The following is a 13,064-nucleotide window of genomic DNA, read 5'->3' as shown; positions in this document are numbered from 1 at the left end:
AACAAAAACAATTACATTGCATTCCACTGCAGCAGTGGGCTGAACCACGTGACTAGTGGAAACAGGAGCAGTCCATCACAGTGCCAAAGTTGAGACCGGCCTGCATCAGTCAAAACTTGCTGCCTGTTTGATGCTGAAGTGGGATAGACTCCCAGAACTCCTAAACATTTTCACCATCTACAGCAAGAGGTACAATCAACAAGATCAAAACAACAAATGTTTTGCACAATGACACTTAAATGCTGAAAAGCATACTATTTCAACTAAGACTCCATACAGGCTTATTAAAACTGGACAGGGCACTCTCAGTACACTGTGTGTGTTTATGAAATTCCAAGATATCTAATATTAGTTCTCTACCTACAGTCTGAATAGCTGTCATTAACAATGTGATGTGGCAGTGTTTATATTAGTTGCGATTTGAAATCTAATTACAAAGTTAATGTTCAAATTAAAGTATTTATTTATAGCTACAAATTAAATAACTATAATATGGTTTGAATAACGGTTAAGATCTTTTTAAGTGTTACTGTTTTATTCAATGGTATGACTCAGCAGGTCGCCGCTACAAAAGTACAGACAAATAAAACCATGTATTAAAATAAAAAAGGAAACACTGCAGACTTTACAGAGAGAAGCAGTAGGTCCCGGAGTGAGTATTAAAACTAGTTATGAAATGGACTGGAGCTGATAGAAAGCAGAAGACTGTTGTAAAGTCATGGCGCTAGAACCAAATAAATACATAAGCATAGTCCCCTTAGACTTAGTTATTAAGGAATAATATTCAAAAGCAAATTATGTGAAAAACTGAGAAATTTAGAAGTAGAGTGAATAAAAATGAGGTCTGAAATAAGATACGGCATCAATCCATGTTGTAATTTACATAAAACAATTAAAAGATTGTCTCTTTCTGTTACCAGTAAAAGGCCAAGCAACGTTTTTAAAAAATCCATACTTGAATTGGACATGAATTTTGAATTGACAAACACTAAAGTCAAAGTCCACAGAACAGAGCAGTGATGAGTTCAGTGTCACATTATCCCAGGCCATGCAATAAGCCCAGTTATCTCTTCAAAATGCATTTAATAACTTGGGAGTTTTTAATACTTGATTTAGAGTGAAAAATGTAATAATACATACTGGTTTCAATTGCATGTAATTAAATATGTAAGTTTCTTCATCATTTTAAAAATAATATTGAGATCGCAAAACTGTAAAGTAACAAATATGAAGTTGTGCATTGACCAATTGTGTTAAATGAAATCTGTTTAGTATTGATTACAACTTTTAACAATGTTGTCATTGTCTCATCCAGCTTCATGACATGACCACCTGGAATGCTTTTCTAGGAGTAAAATTTCGCACATATAGTTAGCACATCTTATAAATGTTTGTTTGGACAGTCGTTACCAGGGTAACACCTGACAACAACAACAAAAAAAGGAGTAAAGCAACTCACCCAAAAAAGCAATTTTTGACTTTTAAACTCAGCAAATAGATGTTTATTTATTTATTCATTTATTCTTTCATCGTGTGAGAGATATTTAATACTTTATTCATGAGATCACTAAAATATATTTTAAAAATATTGATTAAAGTTATATATATTTGCTGATATTATTAACAGCAATGTAGACAGGTGAAATATTCTCACCTGCTTTGCATAGTATATCCTTAACATATAAAATAATAGTAAAGATTTTGGGCATACTAACACACTTTTTTAAGTTTCTTTATCATTTTAAAAATAATGATGAGATCGGAAAACTGTAAAGTAACAAATATGAAGTTCTGCACTGACCAATTGTGTTAAATGAAATCTGTTTAATATTGATTACAACTTTTAACAATGTTGTCATTGTCTCTTCCAGGCTCTTGATATAATCACCTGGAAGGCTTTTCTAAGAGTAAAATGTTGCACATATTCTTAGAACTTCTTATAAATGTTTGTTTGGACATTCGTTACCAGAGTAATGCATGACAACTCACCCAAAAAAAAAGCATATCTTTTCCAAAGACATGGATCAAATGAAATGCATTTATTTATTTGTTTACTTATTTTAGTGTCTCATTTATTTTTTTACAACTTGTGAGAGATATTTAATACTTTATTCATGAGATCACTAAAATATATTTTTAAAATATTGATTAAAGTTATATGAAACAACAAAATAAACCTTTAATATTTACTTTACATGTGGTCATTGCTCTTAACATGTCCTGAGGCCAGGGGAACCTGACCTTAAAATGATTGATTTGTTTAAGACAAATTTTGTGGAAGTTAAACAAGAATGAATCTTTGCCATCACAATTTGGATTTATGAGTTAATAATTAATTTTAAACTTACTGTTTAGTCATCACAACTACTAGTATAAAAAGGTACTCTCTTTTAGGCTTCATCACTGGATAACCAGCCATGAGAGCTGTTGTTCTTGCCTTGACTCTGGCCCTTGTGGGTAAGTTATTATCAGATAATGGTTTAATTTCCTCAAAAACATGGAATGAATTGAATTAATGCTTTGAACATTTTTATAAAATGGCTATTTACCTGTTCTTTTCTTACTTCATTTAGCAAGTCAGCAGATTAACCTCGGTAAGTTATTTTTAAGAAGAGCTAATTATACCCTAGACACACTCATAAATGTTGAATTCATTATGTATTTAAGGTATTTCAAAGTTATAACGTGTTTCAAAAGTTCCAGAGTTTGCTCCCGGTAAGACCTTTGTGTACAAGTATGACGGTCGGGTCTTGGGCGGTCTGCCTCAGGAGGGTCTGGCCAAGGCTGGTGTAAAAATCAGCAGCAAAGTTCTCATCAGTTCTACGTCTCAGAATACCTTCCTCCTGAAGGTAAAATGATTTGTCATTGCATGAAATATGAACTGTTGCTATGTAATCAAGACACATATGGCTAATTTGTGCGTTTAAGAAACTCTAACCAAGGTTTGTGATCATTTTGCACTCAGCTCTTGGAACCCCAACTCTTTGAGTACGCTGGTGTCTGGCCCCAGGATTCTTTCATTCCTGCCACTAAACTTACCTCAGCATTGAAGACTCAGCTTGTGACTCCCATCAAATTCGAATACTCTAATGGTGTGGTTGGTAAAGTATTTGCCCCTGCTAGAGTTTCCTCTACTGTTCTGAACCTGCACAGAGGCATCCTCAACATCTTTCAGCTCAACCTGAAGCAGACCCAGAATGTCTATGAGCTGCATGAGGTAAGAGAATAAATGTATTTTAATATCAGTTGATGGTTCTGTCATATTCTGATTTATCACCTTGGCTCAAAACATTTCATTTTCTAAGGATGGAACTCAGGGTGTCTGCAAAACCCATTATATGATCAGGGAACAATTCAAACCCCATCAAATTGCTGTGACAAAGTCCAAAGATTTGACCGATTGCCATGAAAGGGTCATCAAGGACATCGGTTTGGCTTATACTGAGAAGTGTGTTGAATGCCAACAGGTGAGCTCAAACTTTATCAATGAGTTCAAAAGTCGCATTTAAAAGTGTGATTTAGCACATGTAAAATGTACACCTTCTAGAAGTCATTCTGTTCTCACCACAGAGACTTAAGAGTCTAACTGGAACTGCAACCTACAAGTACATCATGAAGCCCATTGATGATCATGCTCTGGTCTCTGAGGCTACAGTTGAAGAGGTCCATGAATTCTCAGCATTCAATACATTCAATGGAGCAGCCCAAATGAGAGCCAAGTATGATCTATCTGTTCATGTTTCATATCCTGTCACAACCTTCAGGAAATTTCATGGTATGAAAAAAATCTGAAAGGTTATTTCTCACAACAGCCAAACTTTGAGGTTGCTGGAGGTGCAGAACAAGCCCACTGCTCCTAGCAATGATCAGTACTCAGCCCGTGGATCCCTACGTTATGAGTTTGGCTCTGAGATTCTTCAAACCCCCATTCAGCTTCTGAAGATCAGCAATGCACAGGCCCAGGTATCATTGTTCATGTACATTAACCTACATGTATAAGATGTTTTCATATATTCATCTGAAAGAAACAACTTGTTCTCTTACAAGTGTCATTGTTTTTCTATCAAACGTTGAGGCATTTCCTTTTCTCTATTTCAGATTGTGGAGGTATTGCAGCATCTGGTTGAATACAATGTAGCTAAGGTCCATGAGGATGCTCCTCTGAAGTATGTTCAGCTTGTGCAGCTCATGCGTTTTGCAACCTTGGAGAATATTGAAGCCATTTGGGCTCAGTACAAGGCCAAACCTGCTCGCAGGTAAAATTCTTAGGAATACTTTAATGAAATAAAAGTGCAGCGTGATTTGGCCTTTTCTAAAATCCTTCTTCTGGTAGACGATGGATTCTGGATGCGCTGGCTTTTATGGGTACACCAGTGGCTTTGAAGTTCATCAATGAGAAGTTCCAAGATGATGAGCTTACCAAGCCAGAACTCATCCAAGCCCTTCCGGTCACTTTGCACATGGTCACTGCTAATCCCGACACTATCCGTATGACTGCTGTGAGTAGCTATTTTTAGCGTTATAGTAAATGTAGTTCAGCAGACACTTAGAGATCTTATAAAACCTTATAACCTTCCACTCTGTTTAATAGCGCCAGGCATTGAACCCAAAACTCAAGTCAATTCCATTGCTGCGTGAGATGGTCATGCTGGGCTATGGTTCCATGATAGCCAGATACTGTGCTGGAGTTCCTTCCTGTCCTGCTGATCTTATGAAGGTAAAACCTCTGATCTTTCCATTATGTCTATAAATCATCATATCTAGATTCAACTACTTTTCTTAATAGGCATATATATCAAATATAACTATGTCTAATTTATAAAGTTGCTCAGAGATTAAGAGAAGAAAGATTTATACTGTTAAGTATGATGAATTTCAGTGCTCCTTAATTGTAATGAATGTGGACTCAAAGCTAATACATTTCATCTCTCAAATGTTTTCCTCAGCCTATCCATGACATTGTTGCTGGGGCTATTTCCAGAGCTGATATTCGTGAAATCACCCTGGCACTGAAGGTTCTTGGCAATGCAGGCCACCCTTCTAGCCTTAAACCCATCATGAAACTCCTCCCTGGATTTGGAACCGCAGCTGCAAATGTTCCCATGAGAGTCCAAGTTGATGCCGTCTTGGCCCTTAGGAGAATTGCCAAGAGAGAACCAAACATGGTATCCATCACATGATGATAGAACACAAAATGCATTTTAGCTCATTTTGATCATGGAACTAAATCTTTTGCTCTTTTATAGGTTCAGTCAGTGGCACTGCAACTCTTTTTGGATAAAACTCTTCATCCTGAACTGCGCATGGTTGCCTGCATTTTGCTCTTTGAGACCAAGCCTTCAGTGGCTCTTATGTCCACTCTTGCTGGTGCTTTGGAGAAGGAGCCCAGCATGCAAGTGACCAGCTTTACATACTCTCACATCAAGTCTCTGACCAGAAGCATGGCCCCCGATTTCATCAATGTGTAAGAATGTCTTACTTTTCAAAATATTACTTAGTTATACTGTTGAGCTGCAAACCGCAACCCAGAAGTGACTACTTTGAATCTTACAGGGCTGCAGCAGCTAATGTTGCCATCAGAATCTTGAATCCCAAACTCAATAGACTGAGCTTCCGTTTCAGCAGAGCCTTCCGCTATGACCTTTATTTGTGTAAGTGTTAAAGAGCTTTGCTATTTTACTAAAAGAAATTGTACATCTCACTCAAAAAAATGTAAATGGTTTTATTACTGAACAATACATTTTTTGTTGCATTCAAAGCTCCTTTTCTGGTTGGTGCTGCTGGTAGTGCTTTCATCATCAATGATGGTGCCCACATCTTGCCTAGAGCCATTGTGGCAAAAGCACGTGCCTACCTGGCTGGAGCTGCATCTGATGTTCTTGAGGTAGGAGGTGCCCTGTTTGAGGATGTCAGTGAACTCATGTAAATCAGGCAGTTTGTTTCTACAACTGGGATTGCCATTTGTTATTTGAACCAGGTTGGTGTGAGAACTGAGGGACTCCAGCAAGTGCTAATGAAAATTCAAGCTGGTGACGAGAATGTTGATTGGATGACCAAGATAAAGCGAATCATGAAGGCAAGAAGCTACCATTAACACTGAATTCACCTTATTTTAATAGTTTCATCTTGATCTAATTTATCAAATATTTATACTTCCTCTTTTATTCCTTACAAACTGAAGAACTGGAAGAGCTTGTTGCCAACAAATCTGCCATTGGCCTCCATGTACATGAAACTGTTTGGACAGGAAATCGCTTTTGCCAAAATTGACAAAGCCTTAATTGAAAGTGTCATTGAACAAGCAGCACAGGTATTTAATTAAGAAACTTCTTTGTTACAAAAGTTTTTGATTGCCTTTATTAATGAAATATAAAGAAATGAATAAATTATTACATGTAAAATCTAATCTTATAATCATTCACTATTTGGAGGTTGCTACAGGGCCACGTGCACAAGAAATTGTGAAGGATATTGTTAGTGCAATGCAGACTGGGATTGATCGCCAATATTCCAAGTCTCTGCTGCCAGCTGAGGTGCGTCGCATCCTCCCCACTGCTGTTGGTCTGCCGATGGAGCTCAGTCATTACGCTGCTGCTGTTGCTGTTGCATCTATCAATAGTAGGTTTTCACCTCAATGTAACATCCCAGCTTTAAAAATGTGAATTTTAGAAATGTTTGACCAAGTTATTACCTTGATCCTTTTAGTTCATACAACCATCACACCTCCTCTACATGAAGAGACCATCACTCTTGATCAGTTATTGAAGACTAATCTTCAGTTGCGTGCTGAAACCAGACCAAGGTAGACTACCACAGACACCTTTCAAATGACTGAATCAGAAAACAAGCCAGTGAAACTGCATAAACATGTTCCTGTTGTTTGTCTTTCAGTGTTGCAATGCAGACATTTACTCTAATTGGAGTGAACACTGCCGTCATTCAGGCTGCTGCAATGGCCAAAGGAAAGCTCCATATAACTGTGCCAGGAAAACTGATTGTAAGAGCTGACCTTCCGAAACGCAATTTTAAGGTGGAGGTTTTGCCTGTTGCAGTTCCTGATCATGTTGCAACCATTAGGTAATTGAAAGATGCCTTTATTTCTAAGAAAATGTAAAACATTTAATAAAAAGGCCAAAACTGATATTACGAACCTAAAGATGTTGCATATCGTGAGCCTTGATTTTTCGCTGCATTCTGCGCCAACAGGTTTGAGACTGTGGCTGTGGCCAGGAACATTGAGGACCTCCCAGCACAGAGGGTGGTATCTCTGGCACCTCCAGTGCCCTCTGATGCTCCGCCCAGTTGGATCCCTGCTTTAATTCAAATGTCGATGTGTGATGTTGTCCCCTACATTCGCATGAAGGCATGCCTAGACATTTCCTCTCGCAATGCAGGGTTTATTGACAGCGATCTTATTTACTATATTGTTGGACAGCACACAGCTCGTATTTCAGTGGCAAGAGGTAATTATTGAGGCCAAACTATGAATAATAGTTGTTCTAATGTATTACCAATATGAATATGGGAAATATACTCTCACATACACTTTAGTTGATGGTCCTGCCCTTCAAAGACTGGAGCTTGAGGTACAACTTGGTCCTGAGGCAGCTGAAAAGCTCAGTAAAGGAATCAGTCTTGTTGAAGCTGAATACTCAGAAGAAACTGCCATCCTGTTGAAGCTGAGGGACATACTCAAGGCTGGAATGAAGACCATCCAGTCCAATTCAATGAGACCCTCTTCCTCAATCAGCAGCAATTCCAGCAGTTCCAGTAGTTCTAGTAATTCCAGCAGTTCCAGCAGTTCCAGCAGTTCCAGCAGTTCCAGCAGTTCCAGTAGTTCATCCAGTGCTCAGACATCTGATGTAAGTCTTTAGTGTATGGCTATTGTTAAGTAGTACTCATGATTACCCATTACATTATATGACAAGAATAAATCTGTTAGCAGTTATGGGTGGTGTGCAACTCACTGTTTTTAGGATGTATATAGTTTTAAACACCAAAACGTATTGACCTGTGTTGCCTTCCAGTGCTTTTTTATTTTTGCACCTCCTCAAACACAATCTCATGAGTCATTCATTGTTTCTTCCTAGGCTACTTCTATAAATGAACCCTTCCAGAAATTCCATAAGGATAAGGTAGATCCAAAAAAAATCTCTTCAGCTTTATTTTAATTTTGTGTGTTTATATGCATTATCTTTTCCTGCATTAAAAATAAAAAATAATGAGGTTTCTACTTTTATTGCAGTACTTGGCCTTACAGGGAGTGTCAGGTACCAGCAGCTCTAGCTTTGAGAGACAGGTACAGCAAATATTTAGTTGTGAATTTAAATATGATAAGCACAATACATTTTTTTTGCTTAACATCCAGAGGACTATTGGAAGAAGTAAAGTGCCTCTTTACATTTTTAGGCTAAATTCCTTGGAGATGCTCTTCCACCTGCCATTGCCATCATTGCTCGTGCTGTTAGAACTGACCGTGTACTGGGATATCAGCTTGCTGCTTACGTGGACAAGTCCACTTCAAGAGTACAGATTGTGCTTTCCTCCATTGTAAAAAATTACCAATGGAAGATCTGTGCTGATGGTGTTCTGCCAAGCAAGCATAAAATTGCTGTAAGCCTGGCTCTCTGTAGCAGCTTTCTAAGAGAACACACAGAATATTAAAAATGTAAATATATGACTTGCATTGAGCATATCTCTTTCTTATTAGGCCAAGCTTGCATGGGGTAAAGATTGTCAGGAATATTCTGCATGTGCCAAAGTTGAGACCGGTCTGCAGCAGTCAAAACTTGCTGCCCGTTTGAAGCTGAAGTGGGATAGACTCCCAGAAGTCCTAAACATTTTGACCATCTACACCAAGAGGTACACTCAACAAGATCAAAACAACAAATGTTTTGCACTCTGCCAAACTGATTCATACTTATTGCTTGATTTACTCTTTGATTTTCTTACATCAGGGCATCAGATTACATTTTAATGGTAGCTCCTTTGGTCGGAATTTCTGCTGAGAAAGCCAATAACAAGGGCAAAGAGATTGCCTTAACTGTGGTTCTATCAGATCAGGACTCCCTGAACATTATTCTCAAGTGTCCAAAGGTGAGAAACATTTTTGTCATGGCTTTGCACAACTCAATATTTTAATACTTTAACATTTTTAATGTTGTTCATCCTTAATTGTAGATGACGCTGTCAAGGAAAGATGTGCCTCTTCTTATTTCCTTGCCCATTGGAAATGATCGAAGTGTTGCAGTATAAGGAATTTACATATTTGTGCGATTATTGAAAAATGTTCAAGTCCTGAAAGTGACTCTTCAGAATGTAACAAAGTAAATAATTATGTAAAATAAATATGCAGCATCCAAAAAGAAAACAATATCTCTTGTGTATTGTCTATGTAGTTTTTGTCACAATTTTGCTTTAAAAATATTGTGCTGATCAGGACTCTTGGCCTGACAGTACAGCCTTCAATATGTGGCTTTCTAATAATAAAATAATCTCTAGCAATTCCTAAATTGTATCCACACAAAACCCTATAAAACTACAATTACATACCCCATTGTTGTTCCCTAAAAAAGGAACAAACAACTACCACACCAACAACAGCAACAGCAACAAAACCCCACACACTGCATACTCACAGACTCTACAACAGTATATATAATCACAACGTGAGATTAAACACCTCCATTAAAGCTTTCATTTTCATAGAATCATTCTAATAAAAAATTGTAAAATAATAAGAAGTGTTTTAAAAAATGTAACCACGAAAAGTAACTCCGGCTAGATATTGCACTTATACCACAATCCTCATTTGGATGAATTGTTTTAACAAAACTATATTACATTAACCATTGCCCAATACTTCACATACCTAGAAACAATTAATACAACACTTGATAAAAAGGGACCCTAATGCTAAGATCTCAATCTGATAAAACTAAACACAAGCTAAGAGAATATTCCTACGTGGAAAAAGAAAAAAAAACCCCACTGGCTATACACTTTGATGCGCAAACACTGTATCAGGCATCCATCCTGGAAATTCACCAGTTTATGGGTTAATACTTGTACACAAGGTATATTTGCTATGAAGGCATGTGGCCTGCCACAGCCCCCTAGTCACCAAGCACACGCACAGTTAAAGTGTATAAACAAAGTGTATAACAAATATCTCCATCTTTCCTCCACATTCCCTTGGAGGACTTTCAAGCGAATTTGCAGTACTTTACATTCTGCCTTGCTCATGCCAGGCAGAATGGAGACAGCACTTGTGAATGCCGCTCTTAAAGGAACACCACACCTCATTATGCCAACATCTGCCACCACACCCTATCCATCACCTGGCTACATGTAGTATCCAATATCGTGATGTTTCTTTCAGTTATGCTAGCTGATGTGTATGTTGATCCAACATGAAGGTCTTCTGAATTTATTTGTTTCTCCTGCAGCTAGCATCTAATTGATAATAACCAAATAGTAATACAGAAGTAAAAAAAAAAAATACATTCATGAGTAAAGCAAACCTCTGTAATTACTGATTTCCTACGTGGATTTTTCCTTCATTTCCACCACAAGCTCTACCATACTGAAATGTAATCAGTTAGTAATGAGTGATAATAATTGTTATAGTAAATAGTTAGTTAGTTATGGTAGTTTGACATATTTAACAATGTCACAGTTAGTCCCTCCCAGCTTCTATGTTCCATGTTTTCCCTGTAGTGTGTATTTTAGTTCCATGCCGTAGTTTCGTTTTCTCTGGCCCTCGTTTGATTGCTCACGTCTGTCCCTCGTTTCTACCATGTAAAGTTCATGTATTTAAACCCTGTCTGATACGCTGTGTTTTTGCTGTTCATTGCGTTTATGTGTTTGGATGGCTTAGAAAGCCTGTCTGTTTTTCAAAGCCTGCGTTTGTTAGCCCGTGTGTTATTTCCTACTTTTTGTTGTAGCCTGCTTCCTCTGTTTGCCTTCATATACTTGTGTTTTTGGTTCATCATGTATCCCCGTTATCTCCATATTGGTTCTATGACCCTGGACTACTCCAAAAACTACAACTCTGGATTTGCCCCTAATAAATCTCGCTCTTCTCCGTACATCCGTCCGCCTCCGTACCGCTCATCATTACTTACATGTTTAGTACTTAATAATGCCTGCAATAGAATCATATTGATCATATCATCAACATGTAATAGTTTGTTATGCCAAACTACCATAACTATTTACTATATAACAATTTTTATTACTCATAACTAATTGATTACATTTCAGTATGGTAGAGATTGTAGTGGAAATGAATGCTACATTGTAATGGTCAGTAATTTGTGTACTGTCCCCTTACCACGCTAGATCTAGCCTGCAGTTACTGGCAAGTCTCGGTAGAGGAGGAGTCTAGGCTTAAGACGGCTTTTATCTAGCACTGTGGTCTATTCCACTTTCGGGTTCTCCCATTCAGCCTCTGTAGCGCTCCTGCAACGTTCCAGAGGCTAATGAACAAGGTTGGACTTGTATACAAGTGCTGCGCAGTTTACTTGGATGACGTCATTGTTGCCTCACCGGCATTCGAATAACACCTGACCGACCTGTGAGAAGTGCTGTCCAGACTTGAATTAGCGGGTCTCTCTTTAAAACTGATGACGTGTCAGTTCTGCCTAAAAGAGCTCACTTTCCTTGCATACCATGTTACCCCATCAGGAATTCTACCAGACCTAGACAAAGTGAAAGCTGACTTTAAAACTCCAAACATGGTGAGACATGTGAGGCAATTCCTGGGTCTTACAAGTTACTATTGTCGCTTCATTAAAGACTACACATGTCGTGCTGAGCCTCTGAGTTGATCTGGGACGAAAAATGTGAAGCTGTGATGGACTTCTTGAAAGGCTGTCAGCACCTGTTTTAATGTTCCCTGATTTTGGCCGCCCCTTCTTCATTCACATGGACGCTTCTGATGCAGGCCTTGGCACAGCTCTAATGCAGAAAGACAGGAATGGTTTGGATGTGGCACTTGCATACGCTAGCCATGCTCTACGCAAGACTGAGAAACCATACTCTACCCCTGAAAAGGAATGTTTGGCTGTCATCTGGGCACTGGTTGATGTCATGGCCCAACCCATCAGGTAGACTTGCTAGGTGGTCACTACGACTCCAGGACTTTGACTTAAATGTAATCTACAAGCCTGGGACAAAGAACAAAGTGTCTGATGCTCTGTCTCATAATCCATTGCCTGGTGATGGGGCAGTAATGGACATTCTACCCGATTTTGTGATTATTGGCAGTCTGGATCTCCGTGCCCTGCCTCCTGTCATTTCTACAGATCGTGAGCATCTGCGACAACTACAGCTGGCTGACCCTGTAACTGGCAAGCTACTAAGAGACCTTGAGAACCCACCTGAAAGTCAGTGCATAGGGGTCAATACCACAAAATACTCTGTCCAGGATGGTCTGCTCTACTATACTGACCCAAAAGCATCTTGTGCGATCCACCCCATGAAACAACTAAAGTTGTTTGCCCCCTTGTCTTTGAGAAATGCTCTGCTGAAGTACTATCATGATCACCCAACGGCCGGTCACTTAGGAGTCACTAAAACATTAGCCCAGTTGTGGCTCAGATTTTTCTGGCCAAAATTACCTATGGATGTCAAGCAATACGTTTCTTCCTGCACAGTGTGTCAGCTCATAAAACCTAGTCAGAAGAAGCCCCTTGGCCTTATGATTCCCATACGGCCAAAAAAAACCATGGCAGTACTCTGGAGTGGATTTTGTGGGCCTACTACCTCGCACATCTAGTGGGAATGCATATATTATTGTGTTTGTTGATTACTTTTCAAAGTGGGTGGAAGTGTCTGCCATGAGAGAAGCTACTGCTCAGGTCGCTGCCAACAAATTCCTGAGCGAAGTGTTTGCGCGTCATGGCGCCCCTACCTACTTTATTTCTGACAGGGGATCTCCATTCGTGAGTGGCTTCTTTGAACATGTCATGTCTGCACTTGGGACCGAGCACAGGCTGACTACTGCATACCACCCACAAACTAATGCTACAGAGTGTGTCAACTGCACTTTGAAGACTGCA

The 13,064-nt window shown here is 38.8% G+C and overlaps 1 pseudogene across 1 annotated transcript; it reads left to right on the top strand.

The window, feature by feature from the left end:
• The first annotated feature begins 2,417 nt into the window (after positions 1-2,417).
• LOC113586104 (vitellogenin-like) lies at positions 2,418-9,355 on the top strand (annotated as a pseudogene). Its single transcript, XR_014120044.1, has 26 exons — positions 2,418-2,457; positions 2,574-2,594; positions 2,698-2,849; positions 2,966-3,217; positions 3,306-3,467; positions 3,571-3,719; positions 3,813-4,256; positions 4,334-4,499; positions 4,592-4,717; positions 4,947-5,165; positions 5,247-5,464; positions 5,554-5,651; positions 5,760-5,884; positions 5,978-6,076; positions 6,182-6,310; positions 6,432-6,618; positions 6,706-6,802; positions 6,892-7,077; positions 7,207-7,463; positions 7,552-7,862; positions 8,091-8,135; positions 8,246-8,299; positions 8,410-8,613; positions 8,711-8,862; positions 8,958-9,096; positions 9,181-9,355. The product of XR_014120044.1 is annotated as a vitellogenin-like (transcript).
• The last annotated feature ends 3,709 nt before the right edge of the window (positions 9,356-13,064 follow it).

The sequence above is a fragment of the Electrophorus electricus genome, chromosome 26 (assembly GCF_041902795.1).
Source record: "Electrophorus electricus isolate QZ-2024a chromosome 26, ASM4190279v1, whole genome shotgun sequence".
Classification (NCBI taxonomy): domain Eukaryota; kingdom Metazoa; phylum Chordata; class Actinopteri; order Gymnotiformes; family Gymnotidae; genus Electrophorus; species Electrophorus electricus.
This window is presented reverse-complemented; position numbering and strand designations above follow the sequence as displayed.